The sequence below is a fragment of the Borostomias antarcticus genome (assembly GCF_949987555.1).
Source record: "Borostomias antarcticus genome assembly, chromosome: 11".
Taxonomy (NCBI): domain Eukaryota; kingdom Metazoa; phylum Chordata; class Actinopteri; order Stomiiformes; family Stomiidae; genus Borostomias; species Borostomias antarcticus.
The window spans coordinates 4,905,291-4,926,746 of NC_140244.1; positions in this window are offsets into that span (position 1 = coordinate 4,905,291).

Consider the following 21,456-nt stretch of genomic DNA (forward strand, 5'->3'; position numbering starts at 1 on the left):
AGTTGGTTAGATTTTGAAAGCAGAAATCCCCAAAACAAGATTCAGCGCCACAAGAATAGCAGGCGCGTCTATTCTTTCAGCCGCCGAGATTGTGAGGTTGTAGCTAGGGTGGTGTAAGAACAGCCGGCGCGCCTATTAGGAATAGACTGCGCCAAATAAATATGCGTAAAGGCTAAATAGTCTAGAGGGATTTCTGAAAAATGTGAAAGTGAGGGGCATTTGGGGGTAAAAGTCGGTAACCAGTCTATTTTACATATTACCAGTCTATTTTACATTTTACAAAAAATCAAAAATCCATAATCCCAAAAAACTGTTCCCAAGATAAATTTTGAGCTTTTGGCCTTCTAATTTGCATATCAAAATGGCCGCCAAATTGCCAATCTTACACTTACTTCTTGGACCATTTCCCCCCAATATTTTTGTATGTCAGCAAGCAAAGAGAAAATGAAGTTTCTAGATCTGTATTTGAGGGTCAGAGCAGATGTAGTGGAAGCTAAAGGCCAGTAAATGCAGTTTACACATTCTTTTATGTTTACACACCTATTTTTCTGAAAAAAATCACTCATCTCCGTTCATGCGCCTTTTTTATTTTGCTGATTTGTTTCTCTGTTACTGTCACTATGGTAACCTATCAATATTTATAGTAACCTATGAATAATCCCCTCAGAAATGCAGCACATGCAGTGCAGACAGTAGCAGCACTGTAAACATGCAGCAGACCCCACAGACAATCCTCCTGCCAACAAAAGATCTGACCTCAAAGTGAGCGCAAAATTAACAAACTTATCACTGTGATTAGTTACATATGTTATTAATGTAGCTAGCTACATAATATTTTGATGACTAGATTGCTACAGTATGTATCTATAACTAGGCCTATGTAATAACCACTCATAGCTAGCCTGTAGGGTTCAGTTGCAACTGCTACAAATGATTGCTTGGAGTAACTCTTAGTTGCACCATGAGCTCACCTTGTTCACATTGTTTCACATGATCCTCATCAGCAGTTAAGGCACCTGCTGCTGCTCCACTCTGTCTGGTTCTGAAACTGAAGGCCATGATGACACTATAGCTATATGATGCTTATTCATTTATGATACTGTGTGCATGTGGTAGGATTTAGCTAGCTACAGTAGTGTCCACCTCAGCTAGCTAGCTAGCTGGTAGGCTACTAGGCTAGTAGTAGCTAAGACTAGGAGTTTTAGCTAGCACACACAGCTAGCTAACTAACCAACTCAGGACTCACCTTTCTTTTTAAAGAAATGTATCAATTCTTGTTTTCCCTCATCTCTCTTTCCTTCACTTTCCTTTCTTTCTTTTCTGTTTTGGAAACCCGATTTACACTTCTTAGGTAAAGGCATTATCTAAGTTGTGTTTCACTCTCACAGAGACTGTAGTGGAGAGGCATCTGCCTGCAGGCCTACCTTCTCAAGACACAGTGTTACTACACCACTCTCAGGACAATGAGGCCACGCCCACACCACTCTCAGGACAATGAGGCCACGCCCACACCACTCTCAGGCAAAAACTACCGGAGCGATTTTCACGAAACTCAGTGGAGGGGTGTAGAATGGGCCAACCTAGAACCCATAACATTGTAGAGCCGATCCGAATAACTGGGGGGATATACGAAGAAAAATTTTCATTTGTTCCACTTCAAATACACCTATTTTACTAGAATTGTTATACTCCCTGGTGGCTGAATGGTTAAGGATTTGGACTGTCAGTTTGATAACCTAGGTTCGTGTCCCGGTGAGGACAACTCTTTTTTTCCCGAATGATGGCTCTTTAGAATGAGGAGTCAATTTGATTTGCTGTTTTCACAAACAATATTATCTTATCTTTCTATACATGTAAAACAAAATAATATCGGATTTATGACAATAAATCCCTCAGGCCTTTAAGATAGAGTGGCCAGACGGAAGCCATAAACAGCACATGACAGCCTGCTTGGAGTTTGCCAAAAGGCAGCTAAAGGAACAAAATTCAATGGTCTGATAAAACCAAGATTGAACTCTTTGGCGTGAATGCCAAAGAGTTAGAGGAAGAGGAGGAAACCAGGCAAACAAGAAACTGAAAGCCTCTTTCGTTCCTCTTGGCTGTCTCCTGACCACTTCTGTAAAGTAAGGTACGGTGCCCTGATCTGTTTAACATCAGTAACGTTAATTCCTTCATGGCTAATGAAGAAATATTGGTGGCAGACGGTGCAGTTGGCTTTGTACACATTATCTCGCACATATTCTAGCCATTTATGTTCCTTTTCAGACAAAGGCAGTTTACAAGCCTATACTTTCAGGCACTGCTAACCAAGATTCAGTTAAAGCCGGACAAAACAGACGTGCTGATCAATGGTGATAAAGTTGGAAGGGAGAGACTATCTGGGCACTTAAAAACACTGACACTGAACACCAAATGCCAAGTCAGAAACCTAGATGTCATGTTTCATTCTGATCTTAATTTTGAGGCCAATATTAAGAATGTGATAAGGACATATTTTATCACCTGAGAAACATTGCTAAGATGAAACCTTTTCTCTCCCAGGCTGACATTGAAAGACTAATGCATGCTTTTATCAGTAGCAGGTTGGATTACTGTAACACTCTCCTATCTGGTCTACTGAAGAAAGCTATTAGTCAACTTCAGATGATACAACATGCTGCAGCACGTGTCCTCACTAATACCAGAAGGAGAGCACACATCACACCAGTCTTACAATCGCTACACTGGTTACTGATCACTTTGGGAATAGATTTTAAGATTTTTGTATTAGTTTACAAAGCACGCCATGGTCATGTACCTGAATACATGTCAGGCATGCTTTTACGATATAATCAGCAGAGCGCCAAGCGGTTCGCCGTCAGCTCTCTGGTGTGACCAAATATGTTGCTAGCGGTCCTTACTCGATACATTGGTGGCATGCAGCTCTGCAACCCCCAGAACCAGAGGGGACAATTCGTGTTTTCTCTTGAAGCGAAGGGATCTACCTCAGCCCTGCCGAACCGGGCCCAGAGTTGCGCCACAATCCGAGGAGGTAGGCTCCACTCGCCCGGATGAGGCCTGTCTTGGGACTTCAAATCCGCCTCGACATGCAGACGTTCAGCAATGTGCCGCGCAATCAGAGACCGGAGGTTGACATGAGTCCATTGCCACAGCGTCACCGCCAGTCGGTGAAGCGCCGGCGACCAAACTCCCCCTAGCCGGTCGATGTACTAGCTACTGCGGTCTGGACATCCGACCACGCCTGCGCTGTCGTTGAAACAGTGATGGTAGACTTTTGCATGAACGTTGATGTTCGCAAAGTTCAATTTCAGCGTTGCTCGGTTTAAAAGGCTCAGAGTTTAAAAGGTGCAAATGTCTCATTCAAAACCTCTGCTCTCGCCAGAGGTGGATTGTTTGAAGAGTTTTTGGAAATTCCTAAGACCCTGGTGTTGACTACACAGAGAGCTTAGATGTAGGTAGCGGTTAGGTTCCCCAATATGCATAATCAACATTGCTAGGTTGACTTAGCAGCATATAACCAGTTATTTACAACACACAGCAACACTTGGTTACAAATACAATGCATTAATGCCCATACTTAATTCCCGGGGCTTATGGTGCGTTCGTTTATAACTGGGAGGTGGCAAATTGCGACTTGCTACTAGGAATGATTAAATAAAACACCTCATGAACTCGCACTTCCTCGTCGCAAATTCGGATATGTTTCTCAGCCCCCAGTTGCTCGAATGCACTAGATATAACTAGGTAACTGTGATATAATGGTATATAGCTCGAATGCACACAGGTCGGAAGTAGGTATTTTGCCACTTGCGACTTGCCACCTCCGACCACAAACGAACGCACCATTATTCTCATGGTGGTTGCATCACATAGTTGGGAGAAAGTAATTGCACACAAGAATCCAAAGGATAACATGAGAAAGTGTAAACTATTATTTCCGTCATGGTCCTGGAGCTGTTAAGACACATCAACACATACATTACATTGACACAACACATCAATTTAAAAAGTAGAAAACTAAACTTCAGACTAAAACCTGAACATCACACATTAACAAAAGTAACAATACAAAGAATGTTCCTACTCCTTTGTCTCACTGTGTGAGTGTCTGTTGGGCCCATATGGTCTCGGGAATGTCGTGCCATGGATTTATTACCCCGGGGGGAAAGAGAGGAGGACCATGGTGAGGAGAGAAAGAGTTAATGGTTTGCAAAATCCCATTTCAAAGAACCAGCCTTTGAAAGGGTGCGGGGGATGCGGCTGGCTTATCTCCCCGTGCTGCTCCTGGTAAACGGCACCCGACTGATCCACCACTGCTGCTCCTTGGTGATTGCCAACTCTCTGGAAGCAGCAGCTACAGGAGAGATAGAGAGAGAGAGGGGGGGAAAGAAAGAGAATATGTCATTACATTGATATTTAAGTTAATTAGATTAACAGTTAAGTGAGCATTGTGATAAGACGAATTGGAACATTAGATACGGATGTGACAAATAAATCTCTTGCATCCTGAATGATGGATTTACTTCAGGCCCTGGGCGCATAAAGGACTGCCAGGGCAAATCTTCTTTATCCAGGACAGGGCCAGCTTGATCCTCAGATTGTGGAGGCAGCGGACGAGCGAGTGGAGTGGGGACCTGTACATCTATGCCTTTAGCAGAAATAACACAAATTAGTTAACCTACAATCACGTTTGAAGAAAAACAACAATTTCAATCAGTGTGAGTCTTTTATCAATGCTTAAAGGAGTAGTAAAGGGAAAATGCATGTTTAGCCCTGTTTTAAGGTTACTTATGATCATATACAATGGTTCAGATCAAAACGTTGACAAAACTAGCACTTTTGAGAAAGTCTGATAATTGCTCTACCACCGTTTAGGTCATACAATGGATGTGGGTGGGCACCTTTAAAAATCATTCAAAAACATGATAAACTCGATTTCAAAGACAAGAAGCTCACGAGGGGGTAATTGGTGTCCGTTGGTGTTCTGAACAAATCAAATTCATGTAGGGTTTTATTGATCATTTGATGAAATCCATTGACTCTTATTGATGCGACCGTTGTAGATGTGTAGATCAATCCGCAGAGGGGATTCAGGAAGCGGAACTACTTACGGTAGCTATTGTTATTGGTTATGTTGCTAGGCTACCTAGTTTGCGGAAGTTTACACACGTATGTGCTGCGACTAAATAGTTCTATGCTAAATATTTTAAAAAGCCTTTCCAGATGAACTAGAAACTTACTTTATGGCAAATTATATGTCAGAACACCAACTAACACCTCGGTGAGTTTCTTGTCTTTGAAATTGAGAGTTTAACATGTTTTTGTGAATGATTTTTTTTGATGATTTCAAGGTGCCCACCCACATCCATTGTATGACCAAAACGGTGGTAGAGCAATTATCAGACTTTCTCAAAAGTGCTAGTTTTGTCAACGTTTTGATCTGAACCATTGTATATGATCATAAGTAACCTTAAAACAGGGCTAAACATGCATTTTCCCTTTACTACTCCTTTAACTAAAGCCAAATACACAAAATACATGTGCATTATGAGGTATTATGAGTGTAATTATGGAGACTGTTCAAGGGAGTGAAGGGAGTGTTTAAGTCAAGTCACCCGGGCCAATGGAACGCCATGCAAGCAACGCTTATCTCTGTTTGGGGAAACACACACAGTAAGTTACAAATTAATATAGCCTGCAGTGTATACAAACAATGTTAATGTTAATGAAATATTCGAAAGACAGTGATGTTGCATTCACCTCGCGCGGTTTTAACAACTGGAAAGCAGCCTAGCACCCTAAATATGTTAAGAACTACAAATGAGCTTTCTTCCGAGTCTCCAAAAATCTCCAATAACACCAGAAAAAGTCGTTATATTTGTCGCTAGTCGCTTTTTTAAAAGGAGTCACTAGAGGGGTCTGAAAACTCGCTAAATATAGCAACAAAGTCGCTAAGTTGGCAACACTGGACAGAAGGGGCACATAAAGAGTGTATCTGACCAAATAAAATGAGTTGTTCCCTTAGGCAGTGTTGACACCTTAAAGTCCACGGATAGTCCAGACTTTCTGGTGGACCAAATCAATCAATCAATCAAAGCTTTATTTATATAGCGCATTTCATACCCAGAGGCAACACAATGCGCTTTACAGAGAACAAGGGAGGTGGGCAGACATCCCACCCCTACATATTCCAGAGGGAAGCAAAAAAACAGTAATCACCCGGGGGCCAGATAAGTGAGCTGTAAAAATTTGAGATGTGAGATGTGAGAATGATACATTGTTTGATTTTGGTTTGCGTTCACATTGACCTTTTTTTTAGCGAACCTAATTTGTAAACAAAGGACACGCAGTCGCCAAGTCGTTCATCTATTGGACACATCAGTCGCCCAGCTCATTCATTCTATTGGACAGATCATTTTTGGGAAAATCCCGCCTGAATCCTTGTAGTGAATGACAGCAACAATGGAGCCATACCGCCGTTTTATGATTGCCATCATGGCTGTCATTGTTTTGGTATGGTGTGCCTGCCAAATACGAGCGGTAGAGGAGTATGAAGCAAGACGTGGGATCGATGTAGCGTTGCTTAAGACGTCAGAGACGTCGCAGAGAGTACCACCACAGAAGGAGACGGCGAGCCCTGATGGATGCCCACGAGATGTTGGCTGTGTTGTTGCATAGAAGACGAGTGAGGTACGCTACTATTGCTTATGGGTCCACATGGTTGAATCAATAATAAGTTGTGAGTTCACAACCCCTAACGTTAGCTACCTAACTACCTACCTAGCACTGTCAACTGTCATCACCGATCGATTCCCATTTCTTTCAGTTTGTCACTGAATATTTTGAACACCTCAGTATTTTTATGGGTTTCTTCAAGTAACTTGGATATGTTCTCTTCTGCCCATATCTCCAGTAGGGCCTTCACCTCATTGTTCCCCCACGTCTGTCCTCGACTCATTGCTGCAGCTGTCAACATCCGTCTTCATCCGTCTTGGGGTGGCTGTAGCTCAGTTGGTAGAGCGGGTCGTTCAATAATGGAAGGGTCAGTGGTTCGAATCCCAGCTCCAAGTGTCCACATGTCGAAGTGTCCTTGAGCAAGACACCTAACCCTAAATTGCTCCCAGTGAGCAGGTTAGCACCTTGCATGGCAGCTACCGTCATTGGTGTGTGAATGTGTGTGTGAATGGGTGAATGAGAGGCCATTGTAAAGCGCTTTGAGTGCCGCTAAGGTGGAAAAGCGCTATATAAGTGCAGTCCATTTACCATTCATCCCACAATGCACTGTAGGCTACTTTGCTTCAGACAGATTAGGTACTATATAAAAGTTCGATTGCGTTCACACCAACAGCAAACCGCACCATGCTCCACTTTGAAAGGGACCAAGTCCCAACTTTTCAGGAGGACCATGGTTCGGTTGTTTGGTCCGCCACCAGAGTTTGGTTTGTGTTCACACCTATCCAAACAAAACAGACTATTGGTTTAAAGGGACCATGGTTCGATTTAAATGGACCAAACAGGGTAGGTGTGAACGCGTCAGCAATAAAAGAGTATAGCTCCCAATAGATTCAGATTCTTCCTCAGACTGAGGAAGAGCCGGGAAGACTCAAAATGTTACACACACTAGGGTGTTAACTTCATAAATATATTGGGAGCTATACCAGTGATGCGGACAATCTCTTTTTTATTGCTGACGTTTCTCTGTCCACCTGGATTTTAGTGCGGATGTGCGTGCCACCTTATACCTTTTTCACTAGGTGTGAACATGCCCTTAAAGAGGGACGTTGATAGACTATATCAATATCCCCCAAAAATGTTGGGAAAGAATAACAATTGGTATGGCTTTTAATATCCCTGAATTAGGTTATGTTCCTCCCAAAGAGCCATTCGTTCGCGAATGTCACATCATCTATCTAGACAGCCAAGACCCAAAGGAAATTGAGAAAAAGTTAGCTAGTTTACAACAGCATGCAAACGGCACATTTTGCCTTCAGCGTGGTCACTGTCATCTGGATTATCTTCAACATTTTTTTTAAAATCTCAAACTTCAAACCAAACTCACAAAATTAGAGGAACATCCGCGCATAACACTTTTTCTCTCAACTCAGCTCTACATTCTTGGCGTGCTGCATGTTAATGAGGCTGTCTAGTAAGTAAGTAAGTAAGCTTTCTTTATATAGCGCTCTTCACAGCACAGATGCACAGAGTGCTTTACAGTAATAAATTAAATTCAAAGGCAATACAACACGAGACAAAATTAAAACGACACAGAACAACACAACAACATTGCAAGCAGCAAGGAGTTATAGATGGCGGAAGGCCTTCCTGAACATGTATGTCTTAAGAGGTTTTTTGAACATGAGTTCAGTGGATGGCTCTCTCAGGGCCTGGGGAAGAGCATTCCAGAGTCTTGGCGCCACCGCCTCAAATGCTCTGTCACCCTGGGTTTTTAGTCTGGTCCGGGGCACCGCCAGGAGACCCTGGTCGGATGACCTCAGCAACCGACTCAGAGAGTGGGAGTGCAAAAGTTCTGAGATGTAGGCCGGAGTCCGTCCATGAAGAGCTCTGTGGGTGAACACCAGGACTTTGAACTGGATCCGGAGGTGAACTGGGAGCCAGTGCAGGGAGGCCAGGATGGGGGTGATGTGGCATGTCTTCTTTGATGTGGTGATGTGGCATGTCTACCTGTTATGGCCAAATATTACCATAATAACCCGTATAAGGTTAGAAAGCGCATCTTTTCTTTTGGGAACCGTTAGTTTCTGTTTTTTTTGATAGGCATATTCCACTGGAGGTCCGCCAACTCGTCCATCGGGGATCCGCTGTAGGTCCGCTAGCCTTGTGTTATCTGCGTTTATCCCTTGTCCAGAAACAGAAGTTGAACCAATTGCAGCAAAATAGCTAACGTTACAGGAATCATCAGTGTAACTGCTTTAGCCACTGACCATTACATTAATGTGCTAGTCGTTGGGAGCTCATGAGCTAACTGGCTATCCCGCTCTTATTGTGCTGGATTAGCATTGGAAGCATTGGAACTGATGTGTCCAGGCGACAAGACCTATCTTAATTTATCAGACATTATTTCATGTCATTTCAATTCACAGCTATTTCAGTGGCATGACTAGCTTCCATCCTACCAGTCCTGAACAGAAACAAGCCAGCCACGCACATAAGCCAGTCTGGACCTGGCCTGGTTTTCAAAAGTCTCCTATCTGCCTATTACACTAACGCAGCTCAGGATTTCTAGCGCCAAAACATGGCTCCAGTCGTATCCAAAGGCCTCCGGGTTAGAGGGAGGTTCATTTTGGCTGGGTAACTGCTCATGGGCCCTTCTTGTGCCCGTCAGGGCATGTGCGTGCGTGCTTCGCTGGCTCTGGCATACCCGGTGCCAGGACCCACCAGACGCCACTGTGTGTTTCCTGAGCAGTGTCTCTGCACTAGCCTAATGAATGAGCCATGCAGGAATGGACCAGAATATAATATCCTCTCTAACCCTAACCTGTCAGCAAATCATCTGCAGTATTCATGTAGTGTAACGTTTTCAAATAGTAGGGATGAACGGATAAAGCCCTGTAAAGCTTTTGAGGCTTCTTCCTGATTGTGCGGGGAAAAGAGCTGAAGAACTGGCGCATTGAAAATGGAGAGCACAGTGACATTTGGTGGTTTGCAGAAATCATAGGATGCTGTCAAAGGTGCAGTGGCTGTGCTAAAACCTTCAAAGCTTTTCCGGTACGTCGATGACCTTTGAAGCAGCACCAAGCTTCAGATGTCATCCATCGCGTGGTCATCGTTGTTTGACACAACCTTCGTAACTGCTCCCAAAGGTTTTGTTCTGGTAGATAAGCAACCCACGATTCGACTGATGTTTGATAGTTTTTATTTCTTCTTCTTCTTGAAGCAGGCAATTATGCAACGTGCACAAACACCGTAAAAAACTGAAATGTGAAATAAAATAAATGACTGTTAAACTGACATCATCATCATCATCTTCATCCGCTTATCCAGGGTCGGGTCGCGGAGGCAGCAGCTCCAGCAGGGGGCCCCAGACATCCCTTTCCCTAGCAGCATCAACCAGCTCTGCCTGGGGAATCTTTAGCCCCTCACAGGCCAGTGCGGAGATGTAGTCCCGCCACCTAGTCCTGGGTCTACCCCGCGGCCTCCTCCCAGCCGGACACGCCTGGAACACCTCCCTAGGGAGGCGCCCAGGAGGCATCCTCACTAGATGCCCGAACCACCTCAACTGGCTCCTTTCGACGCAAAGGAGCAGCGGCTCTACTCCAAGTCTCTCCCGGATGACTGAACTTCTCACCCGATCTCTCAGGGAGACCCCAGCCACCCTCCGGAGAAAACTCATTTCGGCCGCTTGTATCCGTGATCTCGTTCTTTCGGTCATGACCCATCCTTCATGACCATAGGTGAGGGTGGGGACGAAGATAGACCGGTAGATCGAGAGCTTTGCCTTTTGGCTCAGCTCTCTTTTCGTCACAACAGTGCGGTAAAGCGACTGCAGAACCGCACCAGCTGCTCCGATTCTCCGGCCAAACTCCCTCTCCATGGTTCCCTCACTCGTGAACAAGACCCCCAGATACTTGAACTCCTTCACTTGGGGTAAGGACTCATTTCCTACTCGGAGCGGACCGGCCACCGGTTTCCTGCTGAGAACCATGGCCTCAGATTTAGAAGTGCTTATTCTCATCCCAGCCGCTTCACACTCAGTTGCGAACCTATCCAGAGAGTGCTGGAGGTCGCAGGCAGCTGATGCCATCAGGACCACATCATCTGCAAAAAGCAGTGACGTGATCCCCAGCTCACCGAACTGCAAACCCACCTCCCCCCGGCTACGCCTCGATATCCTGTCCATGAAAATCACAAACAGGATTGGTGACAAAGCGCAGCCCTGGCGGAGGCCAACACCCACCGGAAAGGAAGACGACTTACTACCGAGGACCCGGACACAGCTCTCGCTCTGGGTGTACAGGGATTGGATGGCCCTAAGTAGGGACCCCCTCACCCCATACTCCCGCATAACCCTCCACAAGACCTCTCGAGGGACCCGGTCGTAAGCCTTCTCCAAGTCCACAAAACACATGTAGACAGGTTGGGCAAACTCCCAAGCCCCCTCCAAGATCCTTGCGAGAGTGAAGAGCTGGTCGGTAGTTCCATGACCAGGACGAAATCCGCATTGTTCCTCTTCGATCTGAGGTTCGACTATCGGCCTGACATCATTAACAAACCAAAAGTTAGATGTACAAAATAAAACAAAATAATCCACAATAACAGATATTCTCTGAGGAAAAGTAATTCAATTACTAGGACAGCTACACTGCCACCAAAATTACAAAGATTTAATTAGCCAAATTTTGAACCTTATTAATAGATCCTGTAATTTTCCTATAAATTGGAAATTAATTTTCAACTAACACCTTCTTTCTAGATGTTTAAGACATCCGTTTTTTGTTATTTCAACGCTGTTTTAGGAATTACTCTCCACTAGTACTACCAATTTTTTAACTGGACGCTCAAGAAAAGATGGTTGCGTCAAGCGTTCACCTTTCTTTCCTAAGTTACTTTGGCCTACTTGGATTTTAACCTTTCGCACTAGACCATCATCATCTTCACTCGTCGCAACAATTCTGGCTAGTTTCCACTCATTTCTGGGAACATTGTCGTCCTTGACAATTACTACATCCCCAACTTGTACGTTTCGTCTGGGCGCATGCCATCGTTGTCTGAGGCTTATGTTAGCCAGGTATTCCTTGCGCCATCTGCTCCAGAATTGCTCTGTCAGGTATTGTACTCTCCGCCACCTTTTCCTGGCATACAAATCTTCTCTGACAAAATTGCCAGGAGGTCGAAGGGGCACAGATGTCTTCATCGTAAGTAAATGATTAGGTGTTAAAGGTTCAACACTCTTGGGGTCGTTGATCGTGTCCGTAGTGAGCAGACGACTGTTCACGACCGACATGGCCTCATAGAAGAATGTCCTCAATGAGGTGTCATCCAGTCTTCCTGTAGCTTGTGCCAGGACAGAGCTCATCACACTCCTGACTGTCCGTATTTGGCGTTCCCATACGCCTCCCATGTGGCTTGCTTCGGGAACATTCATCAGGAAGTCACATTGTTTTCTTGCAAGATAGGTAGAGATCCTTTCCTTGTCTAGTTCCATCAGACCTTTCTCTAACTCATTCGAAATTCGTGCCTTGGTCAGATCGGATCTGTCTTACTGCTCCTCTAATTGCTATGAAGCATCTCAAAGCATTTAGAAATGCATCGGTCGTGAGATCTTCCAATGTCTCTATGTGGATGGCCCTAGAGCTTAAACATGTGAACAACAGACCATATCTCTTGAATTCCTTGCGACCTTGTTTGGTGTAGAAAGGGCCAAAACAGTCAATTCCCGTATATGAGAATGGGGGTGAGGGCTCTACTCGGTCAACAGGCAAGTCTGCCATACGTTGTTCTTCAGCCGGTCCACGCACCTTTCTGCAAGTGACACAAGATTAAATATGCTTGGCCACTACCTTGCTGGCACCTATTATCCAATATCCGCTGGCCCTGAGTTCGTTCAGCGTTTGCCCGCGGCCTTGGTGCTGAGTTTTCTTGTGACAGTTGTCGAGTATTAGTTGTGTGACAATGCCTTCCTTAGGAAGGATTACTGGATGCTTCAACTCAAATGAAGCAGAATACCTCCTCAACCGCCCTCCAACCCTGAGCAAACCATCTTCAAGGATAGGATCAAGTTGGTATATCTGGTGAGTTTTTGGTAGTTTGTCAGATTTTTGACTAAGCCATTTCAGCTCTTCTTCAAAGGCTTCTCCGTGTGCTGCTTTGATGAGCGCAACAGCGGCTTGTCGTCTTTCCTCAACCTTAATGAGGCCTGTCTGGTCTCTTTTCACCAGTCTTTGAATTCTAGCTATAACGTTGAGGGCTGTATTCCAATCCGAGAGTCTTGACAACCTTTCAAGGAAGCTTTCTTTTTCACAGACTCCTGTTTTCAGGACTCTTACCTCTGGGTCCCCTACAAGAAGCTCTGCGGATCTTTGGTTCGTGGGAATTTCTTGTTCCCATAGGAACTTAGGTCCTGTGAGCCAATTTGAATCCATCAGGTCTGCCACCTTGAGACCCCTAGATGCATGGTCTGCTGGATTTTGACTCGTTTCAACGTAGAACCATTGTTTTGGATCTGTAGTGTCTCTTATTCTCTGGACGCGATTAGCGACAAAAAGTGTGTCTTTTTGTCTGGCTTCGCTCTTGATATACCCAAGCACTACCTGTGAATCTGTCCAGAAAAATTCCTCGTCTATTTTCAGTTCGAGCTCTTCTCTAAGAGTGTTGCTTACTGCAGCCGATACTGTAGCTGCAGTGAGCTCAAGGCGTGGTATGGTGACAACATGTGTGGGTGCCACCCTGGCCTTACCCATGACCAGTGCACAATGCACTTGTTCTTCAGCAACAATCCTGATATATGAGCACTGCCCATAACCGTTGTTGCTGGCATCTGAGAAATGATGCAGTTCAATTTTTTGGATTGTGCCCAGGTTCTCAGGAATGTTGCTGGCATCTGAGAAATGATGCAGTTCAATTTTTGGGATTGTGCCCAGGTTCTCAGGAATGTAGAATCTTGGTAGCAGATTGCTTTAACCCCTGGAAGGAACTTGGAGCTACAAGACTGAACTAGAAACATAAGTATATTTTTGCTTCTCTAATAGCTAGTGCTAAGTCATCAGTGTTGTTGTGAAACTGCTTTGTTATTCAAGGTTATTGTGAGAGTTAGTTTCGGCCTGAGCTAGACTAATTACCCTGTTGAGTGGGCTGAGGGAGTGGCCTACTCTCCTGGCAGACGATTAGCAATCAGCAGTTACAGGCCTTAAGCATTGACGGCTTAGACGGCGACAGCGGGAAGGCGACAGCTCCCTCCGGCGTGCGACCGACCGACGGCTAGGGCGACCAAAGGCACCGGGCGACTTATTCAAGAGCGACTGTCAAGTAAGACTGTCAGGAAGGTAGTACGTCTACATTTACCTCTGTACCTGTTTTGTTACCATTATGTGTTTGCATCCTATTCCTGTTGTGTTCCCTCTCCGGGGGTCACGCAGACACTGGGTCACCCCCAGACTCCGTAACCCCTCTAACCTCATCTATCCGACTGTCTCAACTCATAGAGAGCAAGTGGTGACAGGGGGACTTTGGAATTGCCAGTCGGCGGTGCCCAAAGCTGAGTTTATCTCAGGCTATGCATCCTTGCTCTCCCTCAGCTTCCTTGCTCTCACCGAGACATGGATCACACCAGAGAACACTGCCACACCCGCAGCCCTGTCAGATGTGTATTCTTTCTCCCACACTCCCAGAGCTGCGAGGTGGTGGTACTGGCCTGCTCATTTCCCCAACATGGAAATACTCACTCGTCTCCATCCCACAGTTCTCCCCTCCCTCTTTTGAATTCCATGCTGTCTCTGTCATGTATCCAATCAAGCTCACCATTGCTGTTGTGTATCGCCCACCAGGTCCTCTTGGTGAATTCCTAGAGGAGCTCGATACACTAGTTTCGCACTTCCCAGATGATGGGTCCGCACTCATCCTTCTCGGGGACTTCAACATCCAGAGTGAGAAATTGGAACCTTTCCTCTCCTTCCTCTCCTCCTTCGATCTTCACCTCTCTTCTTCTCCTCCTACTCACAAAGCCGGCAACCAGCTGGATCTCATCTTCACTAGACACTGTTCCACCCCTAACCTCTCTGTCACCCCCCTCCATCTCTCTGACCACTATTTCATGTCCTACTCCCTCTCCATCCCCTCTTCCCCTGTAACTCCTCCTCCTACCCACATGGTTACCGCCCGTAGCCATCTCCGCTCGCTCTCCCCTACTGACCTTTCCTCTACTGTCACCTCCGCCCTCCCCGCCCCTGAATCCTTCTCTCTCCTACCCTCTGATACTGCCACTGATCTTCTCCTCTCTACTCTTTCCTCTTCTCTGGACAATCTCTGTCCCCTCACCTCCAGGCCTGCACGCCCAACTCCACCTGCCCCATGGCTGTCGGACTCAGTGCGGACTGATAGACGGAGCCTGACAATAGCTGAGTGCAAATGGAGGAAAGGCAAGCTCCCAGAGGACCTTCTTAATTTCCAATCTCTTCTTTCCACATTCTCCTCCTCTCTGTCTGCTGCTAAAGCTGCTTTCTTCCGCTCTAAAATCCTAACCTCTGCTTCCATTCCTAAAAAACTCTTTGAAACCTTCTCTTCACTACTCCAGCCCCCACCTCCTACTCCCAACTCCTCCCTTCTCCCTGATGATTTCGCCAACTTCTTTGACAAGAAAGTTAACGATATCAGATCCTCTTTCCCCCCTCCCCCGGTCAACGCTCCATGCACGAAACTCACCCCCCCATCCCCACCCTCTCTCCACTCCCTGCTCCCCCCCTCCTCTCCACGCCCCACCTTATCCCACTTTTCTCCCCTCTCCCCCAACGAGGCCCTCAACCTTGTAACATCTAACCGCCCCACCACGTGCTCCATAGACCCTGTTCCCTCGACTCTCCTTCAATCTGTTGCACCCGAACTCCTTCCCTTCCTAACCCACCTCATCAATGCATCTCTTGTTTCAGGATGTTTTCCCTCTGCTTTCAAGACTGCCAGAGTCACCCCCCTCCTAAAGAAACCATCTCTCGACCCCTCTGATGTCAAAAACTACAGACCGGTTTCCCTTCTATCCTTTCTATCCAAAACACTTGAACGTGCTATCTTTAACCAACTGTCTTCTTACCTCCACCAGAACGACCTCCTAGATCCCCACCAATCCGGGTTCAAGGCTGGCCACTCGACAGAGACCGCCCTCCTTGCAGTAACAGAGTCACTCCATGCCGCTAGAGCGAACTCTCTCTCCTCTGTCCTGATACTCCTAGACCTGTCAGCAGCATTTGATACGGTAGACCACCAGATCCTCCTCTCCACCCTCGAGGAGAAAGGCATCGATGGCTCTGCACACTCCCTGTTTGCATCCTACCTGACGGGCCGCTCCTACCAGGTGACATGGAGAGGGTCGACGTCGGAACCGCGTAGTCTGACTACGGGGGTTCCACAAGGGTCTGTCCTGGGTCCTCTCCTGTTTTCCCTCTACACTACATCTCTGGGCTCTGTCATTCGCTCACATGGCTTCTCCTATCACTGCTATGCCGATGACACCCAACTGGTTCTGTCATTTCCCCCTTCTGATACAGAAGTGGAGACACGCATAGCTGGTTGCTTGGCTGACATTTCGGAGTGGATGACGACACATCACCTCAAGCTCAATCTGGACAAGACTGAGCTGCTGTTCCTCCCGGGGAAGGGCTGTCCGCACCGGGACCTGGCCATCACCATTGAAGACACAGTGGTAACCCCGACTCGGACTGCGAGGAATCTGGGTGTGACCCTGGATGACCAACTGTCATTTTCCTCACATGTCACATCCGTCACACGTTCCTGCAGATTCATGCTCTACAACATCAGGAGGATTCGCCCTTTCCTCACTAATGAAACGGCGCAGGTACTCATCCAGGCCCTGGTCATCTCCCGCCTGGACTACTGCAACTCCCTCCTCGCGGGGGCACCGGCGTCAGCCATTAAACCTCTGGAACTTGTCCAGAAAGCTGCTGCTCGCCTGGTGTTCAACCAACCCAAATTCTCCCACACAACTTCCCTCCTCCGTTCCCTACACTGGCTCCCTGTAGCGGCTCGCATCCAGTTTAAAACTCTGGCGCTAACCTACAGGGCAATGAAAGGAACAGCCCCCTCCTACCTCCAGGCCATGGTCAAACCCTACATCCCCTCCCGACCACTACGCTCTGCTACCTCAGGGCGACTGGTTGCCCCGTCACTCCGAGGCTCCTGCGGTCGATCGACACGGTCACGGCTCTTCTCTGTCCTGGCCCCGCAGTGGTGGAATGAGCTGCCCACTGATGTCAGGACAGCAGAGTCGCTGCCCATCTTTCGTCGCAGGCTCAAAACTCATCTCTTCAAGAAGTACTACAACAATCCTCCCACCTAAGCACTTATTATATTTTATTGCACTGTACTTTAGATTGTGATTCTTGCACTTTGCCTTCAGCACTAGATTATGCTCTTAGTCACTTGTTTGTTTTAGAAAGAAGATGCACTTGTGAGTTCTGGCAAGTAGTAGTACATTGGCTCTTCCTACGTTAAATGCAATTATTGTTAGTCGCTTTGGATAAAAGCGTCTGCTAAATGACTGTAATGTAATGTAATGTATTTTGATTTTTGGAAGATTCTCCAAGTCATGGAGCCATGTTTCCCATCTTGGCTTCAGTTCTGGGGGAAGAGGTTCATCCCATCCTACACCCCGCTTGCACATCTCTTGAAGCACTGTTTTCCCTGTCAAGATGTAGGGAGCAAGAAATCCTAATGGGTCATACACACTTGCGACTGTTGATAGGATCCCTCGCCGTGTGGCTGCCTTTTCGTCAAGGACGACATTGAATGAGAACACATCTGTCTCTACATTCCACTTTACTCCCAATACACTCTGCATTGGAAGCTCATTGTAGTTCAGATCTACATCCTTCACTACACTGGCACATTCACTTTCTGGAATTGCATCCAAGAATTCTCTGCTGTTGGACACAAATTTGTGTAAGTGTAGTTTTCCCTTCTCACAGATTTCTCGTGCTTCATTAACCAGCTGATTGGCTTTCTCGACTGACTCAACGCTGATAAGCCCGTCATCCACGTAGAAATTTCTCCGAATGAAGCTCGCTGCCAGTGGGTAGTCCTTTTCATATTCACTTGCGAGGTATTTCATGCCGTAATTAGCACATTCTGGAGATGATGCTGCTCCGAAAATATGCACTTGCATGCGATATTCCTTGGGCTCTCTTTCAGTGTTCCCATTTTCCCTCCACAGGAACCTCAGTGAAACATCTTCTCCACATCACAGATTATAGCGATTTGGTGCTTACGAAATCTACACAGCACCCCAGTCAGAGCATTAGTTAAATCGGGTACTGTGAGAAGGTGGTCATTTAGAGAGGTGTCGTCGAATCTAGCAGAGCAATCAAATACAACTCTGATTTTACCTGGCTTCCTAGATGGTACACCCCGTGGTGTGGGATGTACCATGTTTTGCCCTCCTTTGGTGAGACATCTGCTTCTTCTATGTCACCATCCTTAAAAACACCGTCCATGAATTTCACATAATCCTCTTTGTACTGAGGATTTTTCTCTAAAAAATCTTCTTTTCAGATGCTTTGATCGGGCTACAGCGAGCTGCTTGTTGTTCGGAAGCTGAGGACGCTGTCTGAAGGGTAGGGGCATTTCCAGATGTCCTTCCTTGTTGTGTTGAACTTTCCCATTTAAGAGCTGTAGGAACTGAATATCTTCTTGGGATATGTTCTTTTCTTTGGGGTTTGTGTCCAGGAAATCTGTTTTCCAATGCCTTAATCACAGAGGCAGGTGTGATGGCCGGGAGTTCTTTTACAGAAATGCGATGACAGAACCCTGTCACATCCCTTGAGCTTGTGTGAGGTGTTTTGGATCCCACTATACTCCAGCCTAAATCCGTCTTGACTGCGTATGGATCGTAGTCTTCCCCTGATATCACTTGTTTTGGTTTCAGGGCCCTTGCACAGTCGTAGCCAATTAGGAGCCCTACTGGACAGTTCAATAGATTTGGCATTTCTTCTGCTATGCTGAGAAGGTGAGTCCACTCTTTCGCTGTTTCACGAGTGGGTATACTATTTTGCTCCATTGGTATGTATTGTTGAGTGTACGCGGGTGGTAGCTCGATGAACTCTTGTGAAATGTACCCTCTCACTTGCAGTCTAACTGCTCTTTGACAGTTCACTATTGAACCCGTCAGTCATTGTTGACAGCTTTAATTTGACAGGTCCTGTCTGCGCTTGTATTTTTTCACAGACGTCTTGGTCAATACATGTATTACTGCTCTGTGTGTCCAGTAATGTGTACACCAAGGTCTCTGGGCTGCCTTTTGTTGCACATGAGAGCCACACCGGAACAATCATTGAAGTGCGATCACCGTTGTCCACTCCCATGCTGCATAAGGAGGAAGCACTTTCCTTTGGTGGCGGTGCTTCTGGTCTTTCTCCTTGTGGATATTCTTCGTGAAGCGGAGAGGGGTGGTTGCGCTTGCAAATATTGCAAGTGGCTCTTTTTCTACAGTTTTTGGAGACATGGCCAACTCTGAGGCCTCCAAAGCACATTTTGTTGTCGAGGATGAACCTTTTCTTTTCCTCCAAAGACATTGATTCAAACGTCTCATATTTGTATATGAAGTGATCTTCTTGACAGCAGGTGCATTCTATTTGCCTTTTACTTTGGCTGCAGGGCTGGTTTTGGAACCTGTGTCACTTTCTGATGCACTTGAGTTTCTTGAAGTGGCTTTTGTTTTTTGAGACACCTTGGTTGATGTCGCCAAGGTGCTGACTTTGAGACGCTTCTGTTCCTTCCCAGGTTTTTCATCAGTGTGCTTTAATGCATGAAGGGAGGAAACTGGATTGCATGCAATGCGTGCCTCCTCTGCCACAAAGTCTGAAAACTCCTTGAAACCTGGATATGGCTTCCCTACATCCAGAGCTTTAGTGACATAACGGTTCCAGCGGGTTGTTGCCCAGTCAGGAAGTTTCTGTAGAAGCTTCTGATTTTCTTCACAGTCATCTAAAACCTTTAGACCTTGTACATGCGGCATTACATTCTTGCAGGAGATGAGAAAATCACTAAACTCTCTTAGTTTAAGCGATTCTCTTGGACCAATCTTTGGCCAGCTACTCAGCTTTCCCCGGAAAGCTCTTTGGACCACGAAAGAGTGGCCATAGCGCTTGTTCAAGGCATCCCAAGCCTGTTTGTACGCTTCCTCATCAGTTCTATAAAATGTTCCTTCTAACACACTAAGTGCTTCCCCACCTATGTTACAATGTGCTGGATTTGTACAACTTGTTTCGATCAAAGCCTTGAAGCCAGTGCTCCATTCAGTGAATTTAAGTGGGTCTCCTGTGAACATGAACGGCTCTGGTGCTGGAAGTCTAGTCATTGCCAGGGATTCTTTTAACGCATGAAGCAGCGAGGCTTCGTTCTCCCTCGGCTCTGGTTTGCTTTCAGAGCAAGGAGGGAATGAAGCACTTTGGGGAACTTGGGCGCATGGAGTGCTGTCATGCTGCTTTGGAAGCTGACTTTTTGGATGCAAAGTGGTTATTACTTCAATATTTCCTATTTCAGCATTCAATTTTGATTCCTCTTCAGCATACACATTGTATTCAGCCTCCATGGCTTCAATGTCCCTTTGATCTTCCAGCAATTTTAACCTCTCTTGCTGGGCTACCACCTCCTTCCTCTGGGTGGAGATTTCTCTTTCCCTGTTTATTTCAGCGAGTTTCACTGCCAAACGTGCCGCTGCTTCTGTCTTCTTTACTGACACAACTTTCTTTTTGACTGTTCTGTCTAGCTCTTGACACAGTTGATCCATAAATTGACCTAGCATCTTCTCTTTGGAGTAACTGATGGAGCGTTTCTTTCGCAGTCACTGCGTCAAACTCCTTTGTATCAGCTTCTGTATAACGCTTTCTCAGGAGTGCAGTTATTTCAGTAGTAACTGAGGTGCAGCTATCCATTTTCCTTCTTATATCTTGAGATGGGATAGTAAGTGCACGTAAACTCTCATTATACTTGTTTTAGTTCTGACTCATATTGGTCTACAGCTATGACCATTTCACTTAACTCTGTTTTAGAGCGGTCTTCCTTAAGTTTCGATCTGCTGAGCTGAACCTCTGCTTTGAAGTTTACATATGTGCGCATAAACTTTCTTTCCTTTTTTGCTATCTCTTCGTTTTTGAGCTCAAGCATTTTTTCTGTAGGCCGTCTTTCCCTTTCTGATCGCCTCACCTGTGGTTCAACTTGAGATGATGGCTCTGGGAGTCCTACTCTTTTTATTTCAAGATCTGCATGAATTTCCCCTATGCGTTCTTCAATTTTTTGTCTTTCTGAATCTTCCATTTCAATACATAGCTTTTCCTCTAATTGTGCCTTCTCATCTTCTAGAAACCGAATTATTTGCTTTAGTGCATACATTTCTGTTGTACTTTGCTCCATTTTTGCTTAACTACTTTGAAACTATATTATTGACACTTTAAAACAGGGGTGTCAAACTCTGGCCCGCGGGCCAAATTTGGCCCGCAGTGTAATTATATTTGGCCCGCGAGGCAATACCAAATGACTACTAGAGCTGGCCCGCCAGTATTATACAGCGCATTCACCGCTAATACTACAAATCCCATAATGCTCTGCTGTTGTTTTGGCGCGTCAATCAAGACAGGACCCAGAAACGCCCTCTCTTCTGTGACTGTAGTCATAGCAATCTCATACTACAACTGTAACCGTGTTACCCCTTCTTAAAAATGGCGAAAAGAAAGGCAGAAAACAGAAGCTTTACGTTATGTAACGTCTCACTGTGATGGA